This window comes from Chlorocebus sabaeus, chromosome 4 (assembly GCF_047675955.1).
Source record: "Chlorocebus sabaeus isolate Y175 chromosome 4, mChlSab1.0.hap1, whole genome shotgun sequence".
Lineage (NCBI taxonomy): Eukaryota > Metazoa > Chordata > Mammalia > Primates > Cercopithecidae > Chlorocebus > Chlorocebus sabaeus.
The window spans coordinates 85011719-85033366 of record NC_132907.1 but is presented as its reverse complement, the minus strand read 5'-3'; the positions used below and the strand labels follow the sequence as shown (position 1 = coordinate 85033366).

Here is a 21648-nt window from a genome sequence, read left to right as displayed (position 1 = left end):
AGAGCCTCTCACCTGCAAACTGGGTACAAGCAGCTGGTGTAAGGTCAGGAATATTGTCAAAGGCAACATGAAAATTATAGTGCATCAAGTTCAAGACCTGGACTTCACACATTTATGGCTACATAAATTCACACAAAGTCTTTATGAATTTGTCATTGCTTTTAATTTAGTAAGATACCTTCAAAGCAGGAGTTCAAAACCAGGGGCAATTTTACTTCCCCTCCTCAGGAATATTTGGCAATGCCTGAAGACAATTTTGGTTACCACAACGAGGGGACACTACTGGCATCCATCAATAGAGGCCAGTGATGCTGATAAATTTCCTATAACCTGCTACCTCCACCTCAAGAAGGGATTATCCAACACAAATTATCAATAGTGCCAAAGTTGAAAAACTCTGCTTTACACTGAAAAAAAGAAAGATGCAATTTAGGTAGCATTATGTTCTGTAAGTAGAAAAGAAGTTGGTAAGACCAGAATCTCTTACCACTGAAATGTTTCTTGGCTACTAAAATAGGGAGCCTGGTACAGTCATTGAACAGCTTTCTAATTTTCTTTTATATCCTACACAGATTTTCTCTTTATTCTGCCATGCAAAAAAAAAAAATAAGAGAGGCAATTTATAGCAAGCATTTGAATTCTCTGCTGTATTATTTTAAGATGCTGCTGCTTTTACATTTTGCCCATAAGAAGTTTTACTAGAATAAATAAAACCAGTTGGACACAATTCACAGAAAATTGTTTTCCAAAGAATTTTTTTAATATTATAGGCTGTAACCCCTAATTAAATATGTGATCCCACTGGATTTTATATGTAGAATATATTTGCCATATCTACATGTGCACATTATCCACTTTACTAACTTTTCAAAAATTTCTCACATAAACCTGGATTTTTAAGCCTTAAGTAGGATCCCAATTTGTACATTTTTCTTCTCAGCTATCCATATCTTTTGATAGTGAATAGACCAGTCCTCAGTTATTCCTTAGCACCTCCTATATTTGCAATGCAGGACCCAATGATTACTTCTATTACTACTGGTAGTTCTCAAAGTTCCAAGGAAAACGAATGATCATGAAGGTTCAATTCACCTGATTCCATAATCACATTCTTGGCTCTTGAGACATTCGCCCCATCACTTCTGTGCCTTGTCTTTATCACCACAAATCCTCAGATCGGCACATCCCTTGCCCATCAGCCACTCTGCTTAACAACTCTGTTTTTACATTTATTAAATCTTTCCTGTCAGAGTCAGTTTGGACTCCTATAATAAATTACCATATACCAAGTGGCTTGAACAAGAGAAATGTACTTCTCACCGTTTAGAAAGCTGGAAAGCTCACGATCACAGTGTCAGCAGATGCATGTCTGAGGCAGCTCCTTTCCTGGTTTGGAGGTGGTGTCACCTTTTGTATCCTCACATGGCACACAGCAGAGCACAGGAGCAAACTCTCCAGTGTCTCTTTTTTTTTTTTTTTTTTTTTCCTGTGTGAAACTCCAGACACATTTCTTTCTTTTTTCTTCTTTCTTTGTTTGAGACGGAGTCTCACTCTGTCACCCAGGCTGGAGTGCAGTGGCGCGATCTCAGCTCACTGCAAGCTCCGCACCCTGGGTTCACGCCATTCTCCTGCCTCAGCCTCCCAAGTAGCTGGGACTACAGGCACCCACCACCACACCGGCTAATTTTTTGTATTTTTAGTAGAGATGGGGTTTCACCGTGTCAGCCAGGATAGTCTCGATCTCCTGACCTCGTGATCCACCCACCTCGGCCTCCCAAAGTGCTGGGATTTCAGGCGTGAGCCACCGCACCCGGCCCAGTGTCTCTCCTTATAAAGGCACTGATCCCATCATGAGTGCTCCACTCTTAAAACCTAATCACGTCTCAAAGGTCCACCTTATAATACTATCAAACTGGGTGTTAGGATTTTAACATACGCATCTTAAGGGGACATGAACATTCAGTCCATAACACTTCCTATATGCAAAGCAGAGCAAAATAAGGGCAAATACTACATTTTCAAAGTTATTTGCCACAGCATTTGGTTCCAGCTGTAATCCTCAGCCCCTCTCCCATGATAGTAATCAAAGGTTTGCCATTTGCTGGAAATTCCTGCCCTGCAAAAGGAGTGTTCTTCACCCTCTATATCTGACAACTGCCCTCCACAGTTCACAAATACTGATGGCGCACTAAACCATAAGCTCTGTAGGAACAGGAACTCTGATATATACGCATTTATGCCCCCAGAGAGTAATCAAATTGTACTACATATACTCCTGGTGCTGATGAGGACCAGTAATGAGATAAATACAATGTATCCAGAGACATCTGTTGGTGCTAACAAGGGCTCAGGCAGGTAATAGGCATTCTAGCCATTTAGGACAAAGTAAAGGACAAATAGATCTTCTCTAATTTCAGTCATTTATTTTCTTCTGCTAGTTTTCAGGTTGATGTGATCTTTCTTTCCTAGTTCCTTTAGGTACAACGTTAGATTGTTAATTTGAAACCTTTCTAACTTCTTGATGAAAGTGTCTTGGGGCTATATGCTTTCCTCTTAACACTGCTTTGGCTGCATCCCAGAGATTTTGGTAAGTTGTGTCCTCATTTTTATTGATTTCAAAGAATTTTTTTTTTATTTCTGCCTTAATTTCTGTGTTCACCTGGGAGTTATTCAGGAGTAAGTAGCTCAATATCCATGTATTTGCATAGTTTTGGGAGATCTTGGTATTAATTTCTATTTTTATTGCACTGTGGTGTGAGAGTGTCCTTGGTATGATTTCCATGTTTTTGAATTTATTGAGGCTTGCTTTGTGACCAAGCATGTGGTCGATCTTAGAAGACTGTGTGCAGAACAGAAAAATGTACATTGTGTGGTTGTTGGGTGGAGTGTTCTGTAGATTCTATAGAAAATGTTTTGGCCAGAGTGTGTGCCTCACTTAGAAAGGACAGGGAAAGATAGAGGAAGGGCAGTGCAAACTCATGTTCAGTGGTCATGGTCAGTGAGGCAAAACTGCATCTCTGAGCTCAGGATCAAAGAGGAAGAGGCAATAATGGTCTAGGATGCTGATTACCCAGCTGTTGTATTTCCTAAGTACAGGTTTTAAACATGCACACATCTGTCAACCTCTTCTGATGGTGTGCAAACCTAAGGAGTCACAGATGGGCCCTGATAAAGTCCTGAGATAAAATAGGGGGTTTTATCTGTTTCCTAGGGCCTGCATACACACACAAGTACATGGCAGATTTAACATTTCATAAATGACACCCAAATGACTCCTGTTTATCATCTGGGAGCATTTCATTTTTTTCTCAAGAATCATTGTATGACAAGATATGGCAAAGCTCAAGTTAAATCAACACAACAAATAACCAACAAAAACAAGTCAAGTTTCAGAAGGGCAAATTAAGAACAAGTTTTGTCTGTGGTGTCACACAGAGAAAAGTTATGTCTAGAGTAGATACTCTTTGATGTACATCCCAAAAGCTCTATTAGCACATCTGCAGCCAAACCACTGGTTTCAGGATGTGTACTGTTGGGCCCCTTGGTGGCCATATTGGTTCCAGATGGAGTTCAAATAACATAAAGGCCTTTGTTCCAGGGCTGAACTATTTCATTTCTCCACTGGTAACTTGCACACAGAGTGCTCCATCATGAACGATGTGCAATGCACAGGGGTGATTCAAAAAATGTACCAGAGAGACTGCTAACACTCATGGAAGCCCCCGCTTTTAAGTGATAGCAGCAGCATTTGCCAACAGAGTGGTGCTGGTGGGCTGTATTACATTCCATCTTTGTTTATGCAACACCCCTGGAATAAAAAGTTAGGCATTTACCATTATAATTTACCTTAATTATAGTATTTGTCACTACCTGTAATGCACAAAAGAATTATGGTAGTTGCACTCATAGAAGAGGAAAATGAGACACAGGGAGACTTTTTGACTTGCACAGGGTTACTCATATGCTGGAGAGAAGGGGAAATATTAAATATCTTACATCAAATACCTAAGGGCAGACTTAAGGATTTCTAATCCACTGCTGCTGACTGCTGGTATTTTAAGAAGGGAACTTTCAAAGAAGAATGAATGTTGTCAGAAACATGACTCCTAACATAAGGAAGCAATGACTGGGGGCTGGGAGACAGCCTATAGCCCTTGTAAGAGTATTTCGAGCCCTTTAGAAAACAGGAAGGCTCTCTGACAATCTTACTTGTAACCAGGCTTCTGCTACGTCCAAAACAACAAGGTTAGAATTCATGGCCCCACCAGGCACGGTGGCTCACGCTTGCAATCCCAACACTTTGGGAGGATGAGGCAGGTAAATCACAAGGTCAGGAGTTCGAGACCAGCCTGGCCAATATGGTGAAACCCTGTCTCTACTTAAAAAAATATAAAAAATTAGCCAGGCATGGTGGCGTGCACCTGTAGTCCCAGCTACTTGGGAGGCTGAGGCAGGAGAATTGCTTGAACCCCGGAGGTGGAGATGGCAGTGAGTTGAGAACGCGCCACTGCACTCCAGCCTGGGTGACAGAGCGAGACTTTGTCTCAAAACAAACAAACAAAAAGAATTCATGGCCACATTTCCCAAATTTTCATACTTCTGCAAGCTCACTGCCTATTTCAGGGCCATTTCTTTTGAACTTATTTCTTCCCCTATCCACGTAATCAGTGTTAACAGTTTAGTGTACTGCCGTCTGTATCTTCCTCCATGTTTCTGCAATAACGTACAAACACAGGTATTCAGACACAGGGGATGGAGGTCATTTTACTTTATAATTTGGGATTTTCTCATAATACCATAAAATCTCTCCAAGTTAACCAGATATGATTTAAATTAATCTTTAATCACATCTGAGACATTCTTACAACCTAACTGACATATAATCTATGCTTGATTGCTACACATTCAATATGTGAGATCAATTTTGGGGAGAGAGGAAAGGAAGCAGTAAAAATAGCTTCTATAAACATTCACTATACATGTCCTTATATAGGTAGGCTGGTATTTTTATTTTTACAATATATATGCCCAAATACACTGGTGGTTTTCTTTGTATAGTACATATCCCCAGGGGTTGTAATACTGGATGAAAGAGTTTGTATATTTTTAATTAGGATTATCAAACTTTTTTTCCCAAAAAATGTAAGTAATTCATGTTTCCATCAGTCATGGGTGAGAGTCCCCTTAGTCAGCATCCTTACCTGCAGTGGGTGTTATCTTTTTTATCTCTCTCTTTTAGAATGATATCTCGTTTGAATTATCCTAATAGTAATGGATAGAACATTGTTTCATCTACTTACTGGACACGAGGATTTGCTCTTATGTGAATTACCTATTCATATATTTTTCTACTTTCTTATGGGCTGCCTGAATTTTTCTCATCAATTTATAAGAGCTCTTTGTATATTAGAAATATTAACCTTATGCCTATTGTAGGGATTGCAAATATTATCTCTATCTAATGCTAGACTTTTTAGATGGTTTATGTCACCTTTTAGCACAGTTTATTTTAATGATAATCAAATTACAGTCTATCCCTTAAGTTACCAAAAAGAAGGAATTAGCAGAAAATTCTCGTTCTGCAATTACTAAGATAATACATCCAGTGAAAGATGAACTTGGAAAAGATCCAGTATAAACAAAACTACATGTTCAAGAACGCTTTCTTAACCTTTGGCACAGATGCCACCTTGCCCTTCCTTGGCTTATAAGAAGCCATCATACACCAAGTCACTAACACAGTTGGTCTCACCCTTTGATGTAGATGTTACTAGGGTGCTGCTCTCTGAATAATTCTTCAACCTGGACAACGCATTTGAATTGGGAATTTTCAGCTATAATTGTCACTCTGTGCTGCCTATAGGATGGAGTCTTTGACCCGGACATGAATACAGACCAGAATTCTGAGCCCAAAAACTATCTCTAGCATCCGGAGAAGAAGGCATCATGAAAGGGGAAGAGTGTAGTTGCTTATATACAAAATAAGTTGAATTTGCAAGGAAGAACTGATTCTCTTTTTCTTTAAAAATGGTAGGTAGTATCGAAGTTTTTCTCCTCTTTACAGAGAAAAACAAAAAGGCTAACGGAATGCAGTCAACCGAGAACTAGTTTCTTACATTTCCATTGAGGGTTTCTTTCTCCAGATCTGTCATTTTTCAGAATTTTCCAAGTAATAAAGTCATAGGCTTTTTTGTTAGATGGCTGGAAAGAGAAATGTATTTGTCATCCTGTCCGATGTTCCAAAGCATTTTTCAGTGTTGTTTTTGTTGCTGTTATCTTGTTGAATTTTTATCAGACTATTATTGGTACCACCAATAAAGAGGATGTTCAATTATGTTTCTAATCCCAAAAATAGTGCACAAAAATTAATCTTAAAAAGTATAACGGAATCCACTTTTTTTTTCACTGACTCCATCTGCAAGCCAGGATCAACTGTAAAATCATTTTATGAAGAAGCAATATTGCAGGGATTTGTTCTCTGGGTCTAACACTGCTTGCAAGCCAGAGTTAAAGGTCCTGAACAGTTGATGCAAATTCCACCTCTGTATTTCACTGCCCTCAGTGAGCTCAACATCATTCATTTAAGCATGTATTGGCTGATATCTTAACACCACCATGCAGCAGAGAAAGAGAATCACATAATTTTAAAATTCAGGCTGAGGGCTACTCTGGATGCAGAAGGTTGACTTCTGACCACCTGCTTCCCCACTAGACTTGTTCTAAATGGCTTTCTTGAGAGGTGATTCACAAGTGCTAAAAAATCATGGATTTTTAAAATGAGATATTTTGGATTACTTACAAACTACTTTCCATAATGGCATTTTACCAATGAAATGATCCACTGGATGAACATGATTTATCCTCAGTTATCTGTTTTATTCCTGAGCTCATCTATTTTGACAAGTTCTTGATCACTGTGCCTTACAAATTATGCACAGTCTTTTCACAAAGCCTTCACTATGGATTCTAGGAGCTACCAACCCACCGCTTCTCAACATACAGTCATATATTCTGCTTTACAGTAGAATACTTCTGCCTCAAGGAATCCCAATGGCCAGGGCCAAATCTTGTTTTCACTAACTGTGAGAAACGTGAGCCTTATTCTTTATATTAATAGGCCAAATGAATTTCTCTTTGATAAAAATCAAACTTCTAAGCCACTGATAAAACTCTGGTGACATCCTGAGCTTCATAGGTTTGATCGTCTTACAAAAGGTGTTAACAGTGCAACCGAGGTTAACAAAAATCCTTGCAGGGAATCACACATTGAGTGGCTCTCTGGGCAGCATCACTAACTGCTGCATTTTATTAACAGCGGGTCAAAGAGCCTCTCACCCAACACATCACAAATGTTCACAGAGATTCAATGAGTCAACAAGTATGCCTACTGCAGCTGGAACTGACACTGAAAATGTTAACTACATCGACAAAAATTCTCAGCATGCCTCTCAAACACTAAACTCCTCCCTAGCCCAAGGTCTCTGAGGAAAAAACACAACAATTAAAAGAGCAGTGTGGAGTGAGAGCACAGTACAGCAAATTTTTAATGTCAGAAAGTAGCAATTTGCTAACTAAGAAAACTGGAAAAATCATTATAACCTATGGCTTACTTTGCCCAGCACCTCCCAAGACTCAACTGGAAAGAGCCTGGTTTTGAGAAGAATGAAAGCCTGAACTGCTGATTGTGAGAAAAAAAAAAAAGCAAAATAAATGCTGAAAGGAACTCACATAAAATATTTCATTGTAAGAGTCTGACCTTATTTCCTACAGCCAGAATGGCATTTTACGATACAACAGCAGAGAATTTTGCTACTAAGATGTTTAATGAAATCCCTCCAGAGGAGAATTACCTTTGAGATTTTCTGTCACTTTTAAGATCACTTCTGAAGTATCAAAGTAGTACTATAGCAAATGAAATATTATGAGGAGCTTTCCAACAGATGCCAATACCTTCCCCAAACATGTCTGAGGCATCTCCTAGGTCAGAGGCCCTGGATTTCAAATACACTGCCAATGTGTCAATGACCCCCAAATACACAGCTCTATTCCCAATCATTCCTTGATAGCCCACACTTGTGTATCTGTCTACTCTCTAGACCCGATGAGAAATGACAGCCTTCAACTCAAAGTTAACATTGCCCTACGAGAACTGTTGTTTTTCCCTCCAAAACCTACCCCTCCCCAAGGCTTCTCTGTCTCAGTCAGTGGTCTACCATCCACTCACTTACTGAGGTCCAAAACTTCCAATTCATTTTTAATTTATCTTCTCCTCTCCCCAATGCCCAATCCATCAGAGCACCACAGACTCTACCTGTAAATATGTCAAGCCCATCCACTTTTCTCCTACACTAACAACCCTGTAGTCTGTGCCACCATCATGCCTGACCCCATCATCTGTGAGAGCTTCAAGCTGGTCTTCCTGCTTCCCCTCTAGCTACCCTGGAATCCACTCTCCTGACCCAGTGGTGACCCTGATAATTTAAATGACAATTTGGAAATGTAAATAACTCATATCCCACCACTGCTTCTCCAAAGGGTTCCCAATGCCCCTAATAGGCATAGAAGTTTCATATCCCGGCTTACAAAGCCCTACACATGCTAACTCTTACCCACCTCTGTGGTCTCAATTCACACCACTGTCCCCTTCCCCACTACACACAAACCAATCCAAAGTTGTCCCCTATTCACTTTCTGTCACATGAACTCATCTGAATTCTCTGCATAGCACTTACCACTGGACAACACTTTTTTTATTTATTGTGAATGCAATTATTGCTTATGGTCTAACTCTTCCATCAAAAATGTATGCTACAGGAGACCCAGGAGCCTATCTGTCTTGCTTAAGTGTATATCACCAGCGCCTATAACCAAGGCTCATACACTACATGTGTTCACACACACACAAAAATACCTAGGGAGGAGGGAGAATGCAAGTTATTTCTCATGGTCACTTTGACTGCAATTTTCAAGAAAAACAGTCAGTGTGTTACAGCAACAGTAGAAGCACAATTTCCAATCAGACATTAATTGAGATGCCCACTAGCCCTTGGTGACCCCATGTACAGGAAGAGATGTTTCAGGGACACCATTTGTTTATACAGATGTCTGTCCTTGAGGGATTTTTGTTTGAGATCAACCACCAATCATGTGTTTTCTGCAAGGAAATTACACAGTGAGAGTGGGTTCCAACCCTCAGAATATTTGCTAGCTCAGTGAAATAAAACCAAGATTCCATTTGGAGAAACCTATAGCTGCTTTACTTTGCAATAAATTGTAAAATAGGTGGGTTTTGTTGTTGTAGAATTCTTTTCTGTAATAGTCTACCAAGAGGGATCCCTTGGGGCCTTTAGAAAATAAAAGGGGTAAAACACATGCTGGATTAAGAAGTTATATATTATCCACTGGGCTCGGCCATGCAGGAAGCCTCAGCATGACCTTGGCAAGTTTCTTAACCTCGTCACACTTTGTTCACTCACCTTTAAATGGTGATAATATTAGAACCTGCCTACTTGTTGAGAAGATGAAATGGCATGCGTAAAGCAGTGTCTGGGACACAGGAAGTGCTCCGATAATGTAAGCATTATGAATTATCACCAAGTCATTACCAGTGCTTCGAGAAATATTTCAGATTTGGAAATGTTGGAAAATCCACGTTGTTAAATTTGTATTGTCATTGCTACCTTACAAGGAACTGTTTAATGACTTGCTCTGAGCATGTTCAAGTCCTCCTTTGACTGCAAACACAGATGACTACCGCAGGCCCCTGGAGGTGACCCAGGATTAGCTACACTCTATTCTTTCTACACTTGGAGAACTGGCATGTGCTTGAGAAAAGACGAGAAAAGCTACTCCAAGTTAATAAAGTCTTCACAAATCATGCACATGTGATTAGAAATATTCGTTCTGAGTGTATCTGATCATGTAGTATTTGCTCAAGAAAACAATAATTACTTTGTACATGATCTGCCATAAAGACAAAAAATGAGCAAGAAAATAAGAGTCAAAGTTAGAAAACATACAAGACACTTCATATTATAATCAGACGAGTCACACTGTCATAATTCACTGTTTTATTGTTGCTAATATTATGATGTCCCAGAAGAAACTTCCAAGACATTGACATAGACCTTTTTAACACCTGGTTTATAAAATAACATTAAAAGAATATAGTCCAGTACACAAAACAGAAAGTTATTTTAAAAACTGAAATTGGCCAGGTGCGGTGGCTCACGCCTGTAATCCCAGCACTTTGGGAGGCTGAGGTAGGTGGATCATGAGGTCACGAGTTCAAGACCTGCCTAGCTAACATGGTGAAAACCCAGCTCTACTAAGTATATAAACATTGGCCAGGCATGGTGGCAAGCACCTGTAATCCCAGCTACTCGGGAGGGTGAGGCAGGAGAATCTCTTGAACCTGAGAGGCAGAGGTTGCAGTGAGCCGAGATCCCGCCACTGCTCTGCAGCCTGGGTGACAGAGCAAGACTCTGTCTTGGCGGGAAAAAAAAAAAAAAAAAAATTTAGCTTCTAGAAAATACTGCAGCAGAATGATAAAGTTAACATATAACTACATATCAAGATGAGTCAAGAAGAAAGGAATTTCAGGAAGATACACAAAAATGATAGTGACTTGGGAGAAAAGAATAGACCTGCTTATAGAAGCGTATGTTGGTTCTCTGGTGACGTTTCAGCCTGAGCACTAACATAGGAAACACGCTGTCCTTCTCCTGCTTTACTAACATTCTGCCTTCTTGGCTGGTGCATCCCTGTGCCAGGCTGATGAATACATCGCACCTGCTGCTCATGGCTGGGAACACAACCAGCAACAAGGCACAGTCACAGCTTCAGGGAGGTAAGGAAGGTGAGTGATTGTCCATACTGTGTGTGTGCATATCCACAGTCACACATGTGTACGTAGCACCAAGTTAGTGAAAAGTTCTTATTTAAAAGGTACTACCTAGGTTGTGGTTTTCCTCTAGTAGGTAGATCCTTGAGCAGTCTACCCCTAATTTGCCACAAATTCATAATTAAGTTACATAGCTGGGTGTTAGTATATTGTTCTAGATACAGATTTCAGAGATTTTAACCCTGCCCTAGTGCATCTAATGCAGTAGGGTGCCTCCAATGATAAGGCTACCTATATCTATTTAGCTATCGCTATATTATTTACATACACACACTAATATAGGTAGGCATTCTATCTTCCTGTTTATTCAACTCTATCTGCATATATGTGTGTGTGTGTGTGTGCATATATATATATATTCAACTATATCTATCTATCCATCCATCCATCCAACTGACCCAGAATTGTGCTCACAGCAAGGCAGATACTCTTAAACATTAGCGCTGTCCCCTGGACATGTACATCCAGATAACTATATTACGGGAACTACAATTTCAGTCTTCTGAGCTTGGCTTACTCCACAACCTGACAGTCATGCTGTGCTGCGCTATTTTTATGTTTAACATGTACTCCTTGAAGACGATACTATGAAATTCCACTGTAACACTGATTGATTGTGTTCAAATGCTCACTTTAAGAAAGGTTAGATGCCAGGAAGGAAGTGATATTGAATCCTACAGTGCAGGAAAGCAGCTACATTGGTTTCGGTCTTGATGCTATTTGAATACCTCACCTTCCTTTTCTGTTCTCTTCTACAACTCATAGATAACCATTAATAAGAAACGGACTTTAGAAGCCTCTCACAGTCTTTCCTGTGTTTGGTACACTGTAAGTGATGTTCAGTTATACTGGAAAACAGTGAAGACTATTTGAGAAAGCAGTAAAATGAATAGCCCCGGCTGGACAATATAGGGACAGTCTATAATGGCTACAGCAAATATAATTATTTAATTATTATAAAATTACGCAATAAACTTCTTAAATTAAATGTAGCACAATCAGAAGGCTAGAGGAGCACATTTTATCACACTCTTAAGGACCATTAGAGAAGTTATATTTTACAAAATTTCCATCTGAATCACTTCATTAAATAACACATATGTATTCAGTGCTTATTATGTGCCAGAGTGTTAAGTATTGGGAAGATGGATGCAATAATCAAGCCAAGGACTTCACAGCATGAAGAAGAAGGACTATATGTATTTACAAAATACTACAATGAATCCAACTTTAAATTGCCATTGCAGGGATGTGCACAGGAGTGTGGAGACACAGACAGGGTGCAACTTAATTCATCTGGCCACGGAGAAGGAAGAGAAAAGTTCATGGAAAATGAGAAAGGTTAGCTGAGAACTGGTGAACAAGCAAATATCTACCCACTGAACGATGTGGGGGAAATTATACCAAATGCATGTATCTCTCATTGGGGATGGGGAGGAAGAATCCCATTCTTCTTCTCTTAACCAAGCTCATAGCCTTCCAGCTCTATGTCCAAATTAGGAATAGAGTATTACTCTTGCAATTCAGAAAGTCCCAGAAAAATCCATCCATCAATCCATCTACTCAACAAATGATTATTGACATCTTATTACATCTTAGTCCCTTACCTCGCCTAGGAATGGAGCAGTGAATGAACAAAATAAGCCAAATCCCTGGCAGGGTAGAGCTTACATGAGAAGGCGGGGGCAGAAGTTTTATAAAATAGATAAACAAAATATGTCACGTATCAGACAGTGCTAAGTTCTTTGGAAGCAAAGCAATAAAGCAGAGAAGGAAAATAGATAATAGCAGGGAGACTGTTTCCATTTTAATCATTTGATCAGGAATATCTCCTGAGAAGGTAACAGTTGAATAAACTTGCAGTAGGCCAAGGAGCGATCTTCAGGGATCTTCAGGTAAAGAGTGCTGCAGGCACAGAAAACAGTCAGAATGAAAACACTGGGCAAGGAATATGGCTACTCTGTTCCAGGGAGAGCAAGGAGGCCAGTGAAACTGAAGCTGATGCTTGGGAGAGAAAGATAGAGAAGAGAGAGGATGAGGACAAAGAAGGGATATATGGTGCCTGGCGGGCCAAGTGAGGAAGCTGGCTTTCCATCTGAATAAGGCAGCAGCTGGTGGAGGATTCTGAGCAGAGAGCCTGTCTGGTCATTGTGTGGAGAAAAGACCATGGAGGCCCAAGAGCAGAAGCAGCGAGACGGCCAGAAGACCTGAGCACTCACGGGGACCAAGTTGCTGGGAGCTTAGCTGAGGCAGGGAGCAGTGAAGGTGTTGAGAAGTGGCAAGATTTTGGATATATGTCGAACAGAAAAACAATAACAATAAGATGTGTTGACAACTGATTATGCGGTGACAGAGAAAGAGAATAATCAAATATTGTTCCAAGTGTTTCAGCCTGAGCAAGTGGAAGACTGGACTTCCCATTAATAAAATGAGGAACTCTACAGAAGGACATGGCTAGGGGATATGGGGAGAAAAGAGCTCAGTTTGGACATGGTTAATTTGAAGACATAAATTAGACATCCAGTTGTGAGGTTAAATAGGCAGTTGAATATATAAATAATTTGGGAGCTTAGGGATAGGTTTTGGCTGAAGATAGACATGTGGGAGTAATTAGTGTGCAAATGGTACTAAAGCCATGAGACTGGAAGAGATTTCTCAATAATGAGAATGGTGGGAAAAGAGACAAGGTCCAGCCACTGAACCTTATGGGACTCCAGTGCTTGGACGGCAGGGAGATGACCATTTGAGGCTAAGATGCAAAGCCCAGAGATACGAGGTCAGGCCGGGGAAATGGAGCATCCTAAAGCCAAGTAGAGAAAGTATGTCAAGGAGGTGGGAGGGGTTGATGGTATAAAAGCTGCTAACGGTTAAGTATGATGATGACTGAGCCTCAACTGCTGGATTTAGCAACATGGCGATGGCTGATGATCTTGACTAGACAGTGCTGAAGGAATGACTGAGGGATCAGACTGGGCTCAAAAAGAAACAAAAAGGCAGAAATGGAGGACAACAAGTACAGGCAAACACTTTAAACAAACTTTTTTGTTTGTTTTCTTTGTTTTGTTTTGTGTGTGTTTTTTTGTTGTTGTTTTGTTTGTTTGTTTGTTTTTAGCAAAGAGGAGAGAAATGTGTTATAACTAAAGAAAAAATTAGAGGCCACTGGTCAAATTTTCTTAAGATGGTAGATCTTTCCATTCCTATTGGGAAAAAAAAAAAAAGAACAACATAGAGGGAAAAATAAAAGCTGATTATGTAGGAAAGAAAGGAAATAACTGCTTAAGTACTGTAGGAGCAAAGGAATGGGATATAGTTTGGCCAAACTAGGGCTAAGAGTTTCCATCAGAATTAATCAGTGTCCATTAGCTGGGATACTGTGATTGGCCCACTTGGGTTAGTACTTCACCTTTAAAGCATCACTGTAGTAAGGAGGCGGCCTGCAATGGAGAAGAGAGAAACAGTTCTCAAAAAGTATGTGGCCCCTGAGCTGTGAGAGGGGTACCCCAATTTACATGTACTAAAAAAAAAATCTAAGCTACAGTAAACAACTTAGATCAACCTACCTAATTCCTCAGCACTGGAAATGTAAGTGCACTATTCTTAGATACTGTTATATGAAAATATGGTGGTATTTACTTCCCAGAATCTCCCAACCAACTTCCTAACCTTTCCTTTTTCTGCTTTGGTTTAACCAGTAGTGGTTACTGCTCAGGCTTTAGACAAAAACAAATGAAGTAAAATGACTCTGATTCCTTTGTGGCCTGGGAGGCTCAAAGAGACACAAACACACACAAAACCCCCATGAAAAGCTTCGCTACATAAAGCGTGAACTGATTCGGTTTGCAGCCCTGCAGCTATAGGGGCCTCTCCAATACTCTGATCCGGAAACCACAGGGCAGGAAAATCCCCCAAGTCCCATGAAATCCAAAGATCCAAACATGGGGTCATTTTTACGCCCTCAGGAAAGTTCTGCCAAAAAAAGATCTTACACACAGTGTAATCGAGAGGGCAGTATCCTTACGTGCACATGTAGATCGTCAACTCCAAGCAATTAACCCCACACACATCTGCCCCTCTAATGGGTGTCTGAGAATAAACAGCACACATCAATCCCTCCCAGCCTCACTCAATGATGAAACTAAGGAAAGAAAACGAATTCTGAACTTCACCACACAGCTGTGATTCACAAATATTTATAGTAGCCATAAAGCTGGTGACCTTCAGGAAGATAACACACTTGGCAGACATTCACCTAAACACAAGAGGGGAAAAGGCCCAAATCTCAAACAGCAGAGAACAGAGAGAGAGGCAAGATTTCCCAAGTTCCATAACGGGGAATTCCAATGCATTCTAATGGGGATAATGGAAGCTGACAATTCTCTTGTCAGTGAACTTTGGTAAGCGGAGTGAAATGCTTGTGACAAAACAGATCAGCTCTGCACGGGCCTTTCCGGATGGCCTCACAGAGATTCTCCACCAGGCTGACTACACAATTGGATGGGACTCAAGAGTACTGTCTACAGCCCTGTATTTCTGACATTATTAAGAACGACAGGCTAAACCTTTATCCCAAATTACAATCACTCAGCATGTTTAAGCAAGTGTGTACCTTGTATCAACAATATACATAGAGATGCACTGAAAATATCACAAAATAAAATTCCTGTCAGGAAAGTGGCATCAAAAGAAACACTGTCAGCAACTCAGCAGGCACTTTTTTTTTTCATATTTAGTCTCTTTGTCTAGTTTAAACCCCTCACTACCTATTATCACACCCAAATCTATGTCTTCTCACTTTCCTTATTTTATAGCCAAGAAATCCAACAAAATCAAGAAAAGTAGACTGAGAGCTGAGTCTTGGCCTGATCTGTCCACAGTCAGGTGGTTATGAATCTCAGAAAGCGAGATCTAGATTCAGTCTTTTGGAACTCCTGCCCTTAACATTATTGTGTGCACATCAGCACATCACAACAAATTGATATTTTACGTCAGTGCTCAAGACTGCACAAAAGAGGACATCCACCAGCCTGAACTCGGTCTTCGATACCCGCCACGTAACATTTAATGCAAACACCTTAAGTTGCGTACAAGAATGAGCCAAGAAGCAAAGCACTGTGATCATGATTTAATCATGGTTAATAAAATGGGTTAAGTTCTATAAAATTTTAAAAAAAGGAAATATAGTTGTTAAAATGTAGGCATAGGCTGTATAAAATCTTAAAATAGAAAGTTACCTTTTCCCTAACAAAGAAGAATGAATAAAAGAATGAGAAAATTTAAGTTGTCTGGTTCTAAACTAGGTCTCTATTTGTAGAAAGGAGAAGCGTGTAGCTGGGATTTTCTCCCACTTGTACAAATATTGTTATTGTCCGAACATCCACAATAAATTAAAATTGGGGATTGATTTTTTTCAGTAAGGACAAAGAAAGGCAGAATAAAACTTCGAGAAGATTTTAAAAAGAAAAACTATATTTTAAATTTAAACTATATTTTAAATATTTAAAAACTATATTTAAAAACTATATTTTAAATTGGTACTGAATTAAAGAGTTAAATATTTTTAATAAGATCAGAAGAAAGTCTCTTGTTTTTTTTACTATTATCATTTTATAGATAAAAATGTTTTGTTTAATTCCTAAGCACTGATTAAAATCATTATCAAGAAAAAATCTGACATCACTAAAATAAACTTATTTAAATTTAAAAGGAAAAGCAAACAAGCAAATAAAATAGGGGAAAAAACAGTGACAATAATGAGTTAATATACTTAATAATTAAGTCTTAAAATCTGTAAGAAAAACACTGAGTCTCTATAGCTAAACAGTTATAAAATCTGGACAAATAATTCTCACACACATTTGTTTGTCTCTGTCTCTCTCTCTCTCTCTCCCCCCCTTCCCCCTCTCCTTCCTTCCTCCTTTCTCTTGCCTCTTCTCAGAGTAATGGCTAATTATCGCTTGAAAAAAAATTAGCAAAGTAACACAATGAGTAAAAAATAAAACATATAAAGAAAGAATATTATCAAATTGACCAAAATAATTAATAATAATACTCAAAGCTTTTGAGTAATGATACTCAAATTTGTTTTAGCAAAATAAATTCTCCAGCATATAAATCAAGTATAAATATCTACAATACTTTTACAAAGCCAAACTGGCAGATTTTTAAGACTCCCTGGGTTTTATGTAGTAAATCAGCTATAGCTCTTCTGAGCTAATGAGTTAACCCTCAATTAAAAGAAAGTATTACAATAAAAATTGCTATTGGTTTTGAAGCATGTACTTCATGCACCAAATACAGTGACCGGCCCGAAGTGAGAAAGTAGGATTGGAACTCAGGCGTGTGAAGTCTCCCATCACCCTTGTCATGTGCATTTCAGCGTGGTCTATGACTTTTGTGAACTGGAAGCAACATATGTTCCACAAAAGAGAGCAGGCAATGGCATTACAGTGCCTTTACATGATAGAATATTACGTATACATTAAAATAAGGGTTTTTTCTTCAATTTGCAATAATATGAGAAAGTATGTATAAGTGAAAAAGCAGTCTGCAGAATTTTATGCCTACTATTATCTCAACTCTTTAAACTGCTTATCAAAAATATTCCATAAAAGACTCCATTAAATGCCATCTGTGATTGTGTTCGATAGAGGCATTATAGTTGAATATTCCCCTTCTTTTATATATTTTCAGTAATGAGCATTCACTACATTAATGCCCTTTAAAATTTTGTTTAACTGTAAAAATAATAATACTCCTGAAAATCTTACTGATCACATGGATGATAAAGTACAAACACCTGTGCTCCAGAGATCATCTCTGCTTAGAGTTTGGTATATATTAATATATATTCTAGTAGACTTTATAACACACATGAACTTGTGTATAGAGGGGAGGGGTGTGTGTGTGTGTATTTTTAAGAGGAATGGGATTATATTAAATATATTATTCTGCAATTTGCTTTTTCAGTTAATAAGGAATAAGGACAGTTTTCCATTACTTTTATGATCAGAATTTTGTTTTTTATATCATTGCCATTAAGGTGAAGCACACTTTGCCATGGCACATAGAATGAGTACCTAAGGGCCGGTGGCCCCTTGACAAAGGCATGTCTCCAAAACTTTTACTACATTATCAGGCTCTTGAGTTTGCTGCAATTATAGATCTCTAAGAATGAATGAATAAATGAATACAATAGTTCCTTGCTTAAATTGCTTAAAGAAACACAAATTAATTGGTCTTTCAATTTTCTTTGCCCATCTTTGTAAATGGTATAGTAGAGTCAAATATGCCTTTAAGTGTCAGAAATATCCTTTTGTAATAAAAATGTAAAATTTTAAAAAATCATACCACAATTTATGTGGCAAAAGGTATTGCCATGTTATTTCATGGTTTAACTATGTCAATCCTGTTCAAACTCTGTCCTTGCTCATAATAAAAGAGGGATATTTGAGATCAGAACATTCCTGTTCAACATAATTATCAGACAGCCCAAGATAATTGCATGTTTACCCTAATATATATAAAAGGCAGCAATATATATAAAATATATATAAAAGGCACCTTATTTATAAGGGTGCAAACTAACAGTGTCACTCTTAGAAACTATGTAAAAACCAAAGTAGGAAATACCATCTAAACTTATTTCATAAATGAGTTATGTATACTAGCTTAACAAAATATCAAGAAAATAATATTTATCAGGCCCTAATTTGAGCAAAGCTGTAATTTAAGTGGGACTTAGACTAATACATGTCAAGCAATGGAACATCAAATGCCCTTATTCCAAGGGGTAAGGTTTGCAGTTACAATATACTTCATTAAAATTTGTTGATAATTAACACCCAAGTATCCAAGATAAATTGCATTGTGGGACTAGTACCTACTGTCCCCCAAAACACTCTCATTCACTATACTATGAGGTCTTCAGCAGTGCAAGGATCATGTTAATCATAGCTCAGAAAGCTGTTTAGCCTGGAGGCCAAATCCAGCCCGCCGCCTGTCATTGTAATAAAGTTTTATTGTAACACAGCCATGCCCATTCACTTACATATCTATGACTGCTTTCATACTACAATGGCAGAGTGATGCAACAAAGACTGTATGGCCTGTAAGCACTAAAATGTTTTCTCACACTTTTTAGAAAACATTCACCAATTCTTGATTTAGATTACTGTTTGAAAAACTGATTTCTTAATATTTGTTCTGAGCTTCTCTGTACGAGTCTGAGTATTTCCAGTAAGGAATAAAAAATAATGTCTGACTGTGCTTATTCCAGGGAGGCATTGTTAGTGCTAAGAGGCAGTTTTGTGTAAAGGTTAAGAAGACAGAATCAAATCCCAGCTCTGCCTCTGACTCACTGCAAATCTCAGGCAGATTACTTAAGCTTTCAGTGCCTCCATTTCCTCATCTTTAAAACAGTGACCATAATAACAGAATCCTGAAAGGTTGTTATGAGAATTGAAAACATCTCAGCGCAGGGCCTGGCACACAGTGAGGACTTACATTAGCTAATAACTCTACCTATCACATATCATGATGACCACTGACCATCCAAAGCGAGCCAACACAGGCTCCATGTGGTCATTCTTCCAGTTCTCAGGTGTTGTGGTTCTCCACGGAGGAGGGAACGGGAGTTTCCAGTTAAGACACTATGTGAACCTGAATCTACGTGGGCTGGAGAAACATGCAAAATGCAGACATCCGTTTCTTCTGCAAAACGTAAGGACGACACAGGAGAGCCTCTCATCTCAGCTGAGCACATCTACACATCTATACAGAGGGCCCGGCTTTGAGACCCATCTAACCTCCTTCCTCATAGAAGAAAACAGGGACTGGGAACTCATAATCCGAGAGTGGGAATGGTCACCAGTTATTCAGCAAATCTCTTGATTATCTAAAATCAGCAAAGCACTTTGTGACTTGGGAAGAAATATAAGCCTGTCCACAATGAGACGGTAATTTAGTTAGGGAGAAAAATAAATAAGTCAATAAACAAAGGCAGTGTCTTTGCAGTGACTAGCATATAGAACGATACCATCACTTTCCCTCACTTTACTTGCTCCTCCCCTACACCGCGAGCCCTCTATCCCCCTTCACCCCTTCCTTTCTTCTAGTCTTCCCCGAAAGTGGCAACACCTAGGTCTCAAGTGCCTACGAAAGGCTTCAGTAAAGCCAGCATTTATGAGCCAGCCTTTGGAAGATCCAAACAAGCACAGTTGGTGGTGGGAACAGATCACTGGCCCCAGGAAGGAGGAAATTGTGTGGAGGCCTGACCAGGAGGATCCCTGAGAGTATCATGAGAGGTTTAGGGTTTACCCAGCAGGTGCAGGGGACCGCAGAATGTCCCAGAACAGGAAGTGAGATGACAGTGGTATGCACTGCAAATAAGTTGGGGGGCAGAGCACAGAGGTAACCGCAGGAGACAAAACTGAAACCCGGTAGGCAGTCACACTGGGGCGCAGAAGACTCTAAGAAGCATCTAAGCCTTTTCATGTCTTCAGGTTCCTGAGTGATGTAGTGGTGGCATACGACCAAAATTGTTTTACTTGAAAGATTTCTCTATCTGAAAGCTTGCTCATTCACTCTTTTTTATTTTTTTATTTATTATTATTATTTTTTTTTTTTTTTGAGGTGGAGTCCTGCTCTGTCGCTCAGGCTGGAGTGCAGTGGTCAATCTCAGCTCACTGCAAACTCTGCCTCCTGGGTTCAAGCGATTCTTGTGTCTCAGCCTCCCAAGTAGCTGGGATTACAGGCACGTACCACCACGCCAGGCTAATTTTTGTATTTTTAGTAGAGATGGAGTTTCACCATGTTGGCCAGGCTGGAACTCCTGACCTCAGGTGATCCACCCTCCTTGGCCTCTCAAAATGCTGAGATTACAGGCGTGAGCCACCACACCCCGCCTACCTTCGTTTTTAATAACAGAAGTAAAGCTCACAAGCTGTCAAAAATATTTCAGTCTGTAATATTTTTGGTTTCTTCCCTTCTCATTCAGATGTCTCACTTACCAAGGAGAGAGAGGGTGGAGGCCGCGTTTCCTCAATCATGAATCACACTGACTCCACAGCCATGTGGGCACTCTGGCCCAAGTCTCACACACCAACACTTCAAAAAAGAAAACAGAGAGATCCAGTCAACCATTTGAAAAGAGGATGTGGTCATTGGTGATGAATTCTATGAAGTTCCATTGAAGCCTGAACAATCAGCACAAGCTGCTTTAGCCACGTAGGATTAGAGCAGTGACGCAGGACAGCTTGGCATCACAATCATGCTACCCTAGTTCAGGATCGTGCGCACTAACGGATTCTTTGTCTTCAGAAAAGGAGAAATGAACGTTTAAATGCTGTTAACAGATGAAATAACTCTCATGAAACATCCAAAAGAACCATTATTTCAAACCCATTGAAATTATCTCAAGCAGTCTGAAAATTAAATTAAGATTCATTATATGAATTTATCCATTTCATGATGACTCATTCCATTTTTTGGAACACATGGTACCTTATACAATGCATTTCAAAAACAGGAGATAAAGGCAACAGCACAAACTCTGCTAGAAATGTGAGTTTATATTTTTATTTACATATTAATTTATTAGGTACACAATTATGAGGCTTTATAGAAAAAGAATGAATATGAATAACAAGCCGCTTCACTAAAACCAAGTAAACCTGTCCAATCTCCTCATTCAATTTAATATACAAAAATTCTGAAAACTCGATATTGTCGTTGGATGGAAAGATGAC

At 39.3% G+C, this 21648-nt stretch overlaps 1 protein-coding gene across 3 annotated transcripts in view; it reads right to left on the bottom strand.

The window, feature by feature from the left end:
• SEMA5A (semaphorin 5A) overlaps positions 1 to 21648 on the bottom strand; it is a 504887-nt gene that overhangs the window by 371583 nt on the left and 111656 nt on the right. For all 3 annotated transcript variants that reach the window (XM_073014841.1, XM_007961192.3, XM_007961194.3), the window contains exon 2: positions 20911 to 21007. The gene's annotated coding sequence lies outside the window, so the exon portion shown is untranslated. The remainder of the gene's footprint in view (positions 1 to 20910; positions 21008 to 21648) is intronic.